Consider the following 7,514-nt stretch of genomic DNA (forward strand, 5'->3'; position numbering starts at 1 on the left):
CTGCTCTGGAAAACATCACATAAGAAGACCCTGAAAAAAAAAGTGAGAGAAAAATGTAGATCAAAACTCAAAATCATAAAAGATACCAGGCTTACCAGTCAGATAGAGACTGGTGGGACCTTTAAGATTATAGTTATTACCCTTCCGGTCTGAGACTGAACTCCCTTCCACATCAAAGTAATCAACCTTCTAAGGCCTATAGAGGTAGCATTTAAGATGAAGCTCAGAGAGTTAAGAAAAAAGGAAGCATGGAAAGTTTCAGGAAACACTGAGAGGAAGTGGGTTAAGCAATGGTACATTGCAAGAGATTGCAAGGGATGAATTGAATCAGAATGTATTTGAATTGTAGAACATAAAATGATCATTTACTCTGTAAACCTGCACCGAATTAATAATTAAATGTTTAAGAAAAAAAATGACAGAAAAGAACGGCTGCCACTGCTACATAGCTGGTTCTCGTGACCTTCTAGGTTGTCTTTGACATTCTCAAGTAAGTTTTAGCTCTGAATGGGCAGTTTCAGTAGTTGCAGCCTAATGAGAGGGCTGTGGTTGTTCAGTGGTAAAGTTCTCACCATGTGGGAGACCCATCATCATGATGCCTGGCCAGTGTACCTCCAGCACCATCACCACCCCTCTGTCCTTCGAGGCTGTGTGTTGCTATGAAACTGACAATGTTTCAGCGATGCTTCCCAACCAAGATGAACTAGGAAGACATGGCTCGCCAGGGAAAGCACCGAGTCCGGTGCCATTGTGCGTGATGCTACCATGTGTTGGTCGTTGTCTTCACGGCAACCAATCACAACCACCTCACAAGATGATATCAGCCAGTGCTCAGGACTGCCAAAACAGAGATCTGCAGGGTCAAACATCAAGGTCCCCCTAGCAAGGTGTGAAGCTGTGAGGGGAGAAAAGCTACTGTGGCCTAGAGGTTACATCTCAGTTTACCGAAAGTGAACCTGCGTGTGAAAATCTGGCCTTTCTACCACGATGGGAGTCAGTTTGGTGGGGCACTCTGAGTTCCAACGCTCCTTACCACATCAGGCTGAAGTTCATCTCCAGCTGAGTTAATACCTGAAATCCTTATTTTTCTCCATCCATGCTTTCCAGTGTTTCCTTTCTCCTGAAAGTAACGCACCAGCATCACCGACCATTGTTCCAGGATCTGCTTCTCTGACTCTGTTCTAAGTGGTGCCTTCCCGACTCTTATCTGAAGGGTGCTCTTTTGTTTGCTTGTTATTTCATAGGGGAAAAAACAACAACAACAGGGCTCTTTATGGCTAAATTTTGATTAGAATTTTTTCAAATTGAATCACCCATTGTTTATTGACAGAAGGTGTAAGGGTTTCTTATTAATGAGATGTTACCTTGCGTTCTTTCCCCAGTGTTATTCTGAGTTTGGGAGGGATGACAGCAAATCCTGTCCTAAATGCCATTGTGATTTGAAAGCCTCAAAGTGTTTATTAAAATAGTGACAAATGGAATACACTGTAATTTATGATTAAATAAATGTCAATACATCTCCAGGAGGCATCATTGTTTACATGCTGTTTTCTTCCAAGAGTTTTTGATAACATAGGCATAGTATTTATCACCCCACCCCCACCCCCACTGGTGCTTTCCAATGTCACAGCATACAGAAATGTAAGAACAAAATATAAACGTTTTGAGATAAAAGATATTAAATATGGAAAAAGTGATATTGTGTTCAATAATAGAATTTTTATGATCATTTTAAATAAAATTGGCCCGTTTTTCTGTATTTGTTATATATTGCTATTCCATCCTACTGACCAATACTTCTTGCTACTTTAAAAAGTGATTCCAACATTTTTATATACATTAAATGTTAATCCTCAATATTGATTCTTTTTGTAAAATGCATAGAATTTAATAGATAGGTTATTATTCGTTTTCAGCTACTCATTTCCTAATTTGCTTTCCTTATTATATTTTAGTATCTGGAGACCAAATAGTACATTTCCTTCTCCTCCAAGCTTCCTTTCTCTTGACTTGAGTACTCAATTTCCACTGCATGCTCAATGGCTCATCCCAATTGCTGCTCTCTACGAAGAGGGTTTCCTGACCCTGCTCCCAGCACAGTCAGTTACGGACCCGATCTTCCATCCCACTACAACACGCTGAACAAACCACTTTTATGGGAGGTCCCATCTTGTGTAACTCTTTACTACCCTTAGTTTCTCTCCTTGCTGGCTGCCATCCTCCAAGATGACCCCATAGAGATTTTCTTCCTATTATTTGAATCCTTGTGTGACCTGTGTGACCAGCCGAATGTTGCCGAAGTAGCTGAGAGTTGAAGGTGTCACCTGGTTTCTTTTTGCTGGAGGATTGCAGGGAAATCTGAGGGATAAAAGAGGCTGTTAAGTACCAAGAAGGAAGGACTTTTGCTCTTGAAATTCCCCAACCTGTCCAGATGGTAAATGATGATAAAATTAATAAATGACTTCCAGACAAAAATCAAATGTTGGCCATTGCCAGGAAATTTTTATCTAAATATGAAGCCCAACTTTCATTAAACTGTGATGTGAGCAAAAAAAAAAAAAAAGCAACCTTATTATGTGCGGTCACTGAAATGTGAGGTTTTAATTGATACTGCAGAGTGATCTAGTTTTGTTATATTCTTTCTAGTACAAAACTAGCAAAGCAGATCAGAAAGATATCACTCTTTACAATAAGGTAATTTGTCAGAGCTATCGTGGTACTTTACTAAACTCCTCGGATCTGCTTTTTCTCCAAAGTGGTCCACGGTCGGTATAGGGAGCTTGTTTAAAGAACAAAGGAAGAACTGAAATAACTAGATCTGTAATGTATTTTTTCTGAATGACGTTTAAATTCTTCAGGATGCCTTGTTTTGCAGCTCCGAGGTCTATGCCTCCGGGTTTAGAGAAATTAGTGCTTGTTTCAACCACCAGGAGTCGAGTTTACAGGGTTCTACTAACTAAGCAGGATGGCAGCTGTTCTAATCTACCAACCACTCGTTAGGAGAAAGACGAGAATGTCTACGGCCGTGGGGGTTAACAATCTCTGAAACACTAGAGGATGGCTGTGAGTTTAAACCAATGAGGTGACCGTACTATTAGCTAGTCACTCGTGGGTGAATGGACATAGTGTTGTGGGATAAATGAACGCCTCCCGCTCCATCTTCGGGGAATGAAATTCGCAGCTCTGTATTCGCCACACGTATGTTCGCCTGGGGAAAAGGGATAATCACGGGGATACACAGGTTTGCATTGATGGACAGCGTGACCAAGCAGGAGCTGTTGGGAGGGTAGGCTTTAAAGTACCAAGAAGGTGGGGTGCCAGCTGGTTCCCTCAGGAAGGATGTGGCTGGCTTTTTTTAATTCCTGGAAGGGTTGGCAGGGAACTAAACCGCACACTCGGATATGGGGAAAAGGGCCCCTTGGTAAGGAGCATTGTCTGTCTTTCTGGGAAAAGTGAAACTTCATCCACAGGAGCAAAATGAAAAAGGGAACTTGGGAATTGGGCCAGTCGATTTTACCGCATGCCAAACTAGTACATAGTGTTGGACCTTGCTTTTATGGTCAACATCACAATGCTCTGAAACCAGGCTATCTAGGTTCCAATCCAAATCAAGATCTGAAATTTGTATGTGCCACCTGAGCTTGCTTTAATCCCCGTAATACATGCTCAGAATAAAATACTTAATTTAGTGAACCCTCTCTAAAGTATATGGAAAATGATGCTGTTAAAATAGATTGAGACTAGCACTTCCTAATAGGCATAGCGCACATGGCCTCAGAGTCAGCAGCACGTAGTGATTAAGATAGTACAGGGACCCTTGCACATGGCGCTGCGTTCAAATGTAGTATCATTCGAGCTCCCTTTTAAATTTTTATTTTAAAATTGTTTTGATTACAACTTTAAGTGAAGGGAAACACACATGGATTAAGTCTCCCATGAGTCCACTCTGACAATACATAGGGGATGTGAATATTCTCACTATCATGCAGAGTGCATTGGAAAGTGGATTATTGCAGATGCAGTTAAGTTAAAATTTAGCCCCTTATTTGATCATATTTCAAATTTATTCTAGTTTTTAATATTAAGTGCTTTTTCTCTATTGAAGTGTTTAACCCTTTTATTTTGTAATTGTTGCTAATTTTTCAAGGATATTTTGGTGCCTTGGGCTGTAGCAGGGGAGGTCGGGGTGGGGTGGGGGGTGAGGAGTATATAACAATGAGTACAGAATGAAGAAAATGTTCTAAGACTGCTTTTGTGGTGATTGTGTAATTCTTCTGGATGTGATTGAACTACTGAATTGTTTGATATGTGGATTATATGCCAATAACATAGTCTTAAGAAGAGATAGCAAATAAAGAGACAGATAGCATCTAAAATCATATTTGGTGGGCTTAAAGCTAGGCTCTAATCCCTGTTAGGTTAGTCATAGAACACCTCTGTGTATCAGTTTCCCTCTTTGTCAAAGTGAAGGAAGTGGGAGTTCTCACCTCATAAAGTTGTTAAAAGAATACAATAACTGAATGTTTGTGAAGCACTTAGAAGTGTCTGACTCATGTAATTGCGCACGGAAGTAGATAGAAGTAGGAAGATCCTCGTGGAGACCACAGATTTTCATGGCTCTTGCTCCTGTTCTTGACCTCCTTTGGTCATCTTTAAGTAAGTCAGTAAGCAGAATGAAGAATTCTAGTTGTTGGTGGTATTTCTTTACAATTATTGTTGGGTTCTCTCGATTCCTTTTTTTCCCAGGTGCAGTATATCAGAAGAAATGAAGCACTTGTCTTGTGTTAGTCACCTGGAAGTTTTTGACAGATAGATGATGAGCACTTGAGTGATATAGATAGACCTGGTGACAACACCAATCAGTCACTCCGCCCTCCCTACCTTTGAAAAAACGTGATGTTCTAATCTCAGACTGGGCAATTTTCCCCTTACCTTTAAATTGCTTAGTTTGTGACAGGCAATCTTCTGTACACAATGTAGCTTTACATTCCAATGCTACATCACAATGTAATCCTCTCAAAGACATTATCAGCAAAAATTAGAAATCCAGAAATAAGTTAAAATTCAAATGTTTATGGAGTTATTTGTATAAGTACCTCTATTGAAATGGCAATCAATTGAACAAACACGGCTGTGAAGGCCTGATCTTTCACAAGCAGAAGCAGCACAAAGTTATTCCTTGGCTTGGTGACCACCAAGTCACTTGACATTTGGAAGACATATCCAATTTCAGAAAACAGAGAAGACAGGATGCCTTTTGGGAAAAAAGGAAAGAAGTACAAACTATGAATGACTTCCACAGGTTTTACACTACTTATTGTACAAAGTATTGTTTATCTCGCCCTCGTTATCTAAAAGATTACTATTTGTACTTTAATTTTCATTCAGGTGAACAAAAGTGTAAACTAGAAAATTTCACATAACTGTCCCAGTGTTACATAGTCACGCACTCACACGTATCTAAACAGCAGAAATGGAAATCAAATCCCGGTGTATCAAAACACAAAGCCCGTGTATATTGCCTTATGATGATACCCTGTCTATCAAAATAGTACACACTATGATATAGATGGAAGGAAACTCGATGGCCTTGTGAGTAAAGTGTTGGACTGCTAATCACAAGGTCAGTGATTCAAATCCAGAACCCTCTCCACAGGAAAAGATGAGGCTGTCTCCTTCTATAAATATTTACAGTTTCAGAAAGCCTAAAGAACAGCTCTACTTTTCTGCTTTGTCTACATGGTAGTGATGAGTCTGAATCAACTCGATGGCAGGGGCTTAGTCTTTGTTGGACAGTCTATAGATGTTATATATTATATATGTATGTGCGTGTACTATTTGTATACATATACTATTTGTATTATATTGACAATAAAATAGTTAAAACAAATGGAGGATTTGGAATATAAGGATGTTTTTATAGATAAAAAGCAGACCATATCACGAGCTTTCAAGTTTCAGAACTAGCCAAACAGTGGCTGCAGCAATGGGCTCAAGATTAGGAACATTTGTGAGGATGGTGCAAGACCAAGCCATCGTATTTTCAATGGCTCGTACTCATGTGAAAGTTGGATGCTGAACAAGGAAGACTGACGAGGAATCGGTGCATTTGAACTGTGGTTCTGGTGAAGAATATTAAAAGTCGATGGACCACTGAAAGCACTGTCGGAGTGCTCCTTAGAGGCAAGGATGGCAAGATTTTGTCTTACGTGCTTTGGACATGTTGCCAGGAGAATCCGGTTTCTGAAGGACGGCACATTTGGTAAAACAGAAAGGCAGCGACAGAGAGGAAGGCCCTCAAGGAGGTGGATTGACACAGTGGCAGCAACCATGGGCTCACTCACGGGAACATGTGTTAGGATGGCGCCGAACTGGGCCGTGTTTGTTCTGTTTTGCATACGGTCACTATGGATCAGAACTGACTCAGCACCTAGCGGTAGCAACAGCATATGAATGTTGATTGATAGGTTAAATAAAATAGTCTCATATTCCATTAAGTTAGCATATAAACTATTATCTTATACTGAAAAGTATAACATACTGCAGCAGAATCATTTAATGAGCCAAACAAACATTTTTTTCAATCTTCTTTTTAGATCCATTCTTACTTCAGTTCACTGTATAAAAGCATCTGTTTGAGGGCTATTGATAAATTTCTGAATTTTGGATGTTCATGACATGGGCTGCTTTTGTAACAACCTCTATTGAAAAATCCCTATATAAAATCACATAACTGCCCTAATTTTTAAAACGTTTTCTTCTTTTTTAAGGTATCATTAATAATGGATATTTTTTGTTTCATTTTTATTTTCACATGTTGCTTTTTTAGAGTCTTATATATTTATAACCTTTTAATTGTACCCAACTATTATTCCAGGTAATCACCAAAAATGATGTCTGTGTGGAAAGTTCATTCAGTCTTTTTTGATATGCTTTCCATTTTCACAGCCTATAATTTGACTTTTTTTTCTTTTGCTATTTTTGTCTCAACTTCTTCACCTTTAACTTTTCCGCCTGTAACTTAATTAACTGAGCTTGCAGGGTAGACTATCCATCTTGCACCTTCAACCTCATGCTTTACCTTTCCTTTGAGAATTCTGCCCATGGGATGGTTTTACAATCTCATCATGCTCTGAGCTTTAAAAAGAAAATAGAACTTCCTTTCTCTAATTCTTTATTTTTTCCTGTTGCCATGAGAACTGACTAATTTCCACTACATAATGAATCATTTAATATTTCCAGAATATTTTAAAATATAGTGTCTTTCATTGTCTACAGCACGGTATGCATTAACCGATCTATGTGCGGAGGCATCTCTGGGTGTGTGTTTGTTAGTGAGGACACTTCAAAAAGTTCATGGAAATGGAAAGAAATGAAGTTTGTCCAGAAACTACTTGATGCAAACATATATATGTATATTTATATATGCTTTAGCTCTTTCTGATGCATCTTGGGCTACGGCCTGTACACTCAAGCATAATAGCTGCAGGGTCCGAGCCGTCACAAGGTGCCCT

This window comes from Tenrec ecaudatus, chromosome 6 (assembly GCF_050624435.1).
Source record: "Tenrec ecaudatus isolate mTenEca1 chromosome 6, mTenEca1.hap1, whole genome shotgun sequence".
Taxonomy (NCBI): domain Eukaryota; kingdom Metazoa; phylum Chordata; class Mammalia; order Afrosoricida; family Tenrecidae; genus Tenrec; species Tenrec ecaudatus.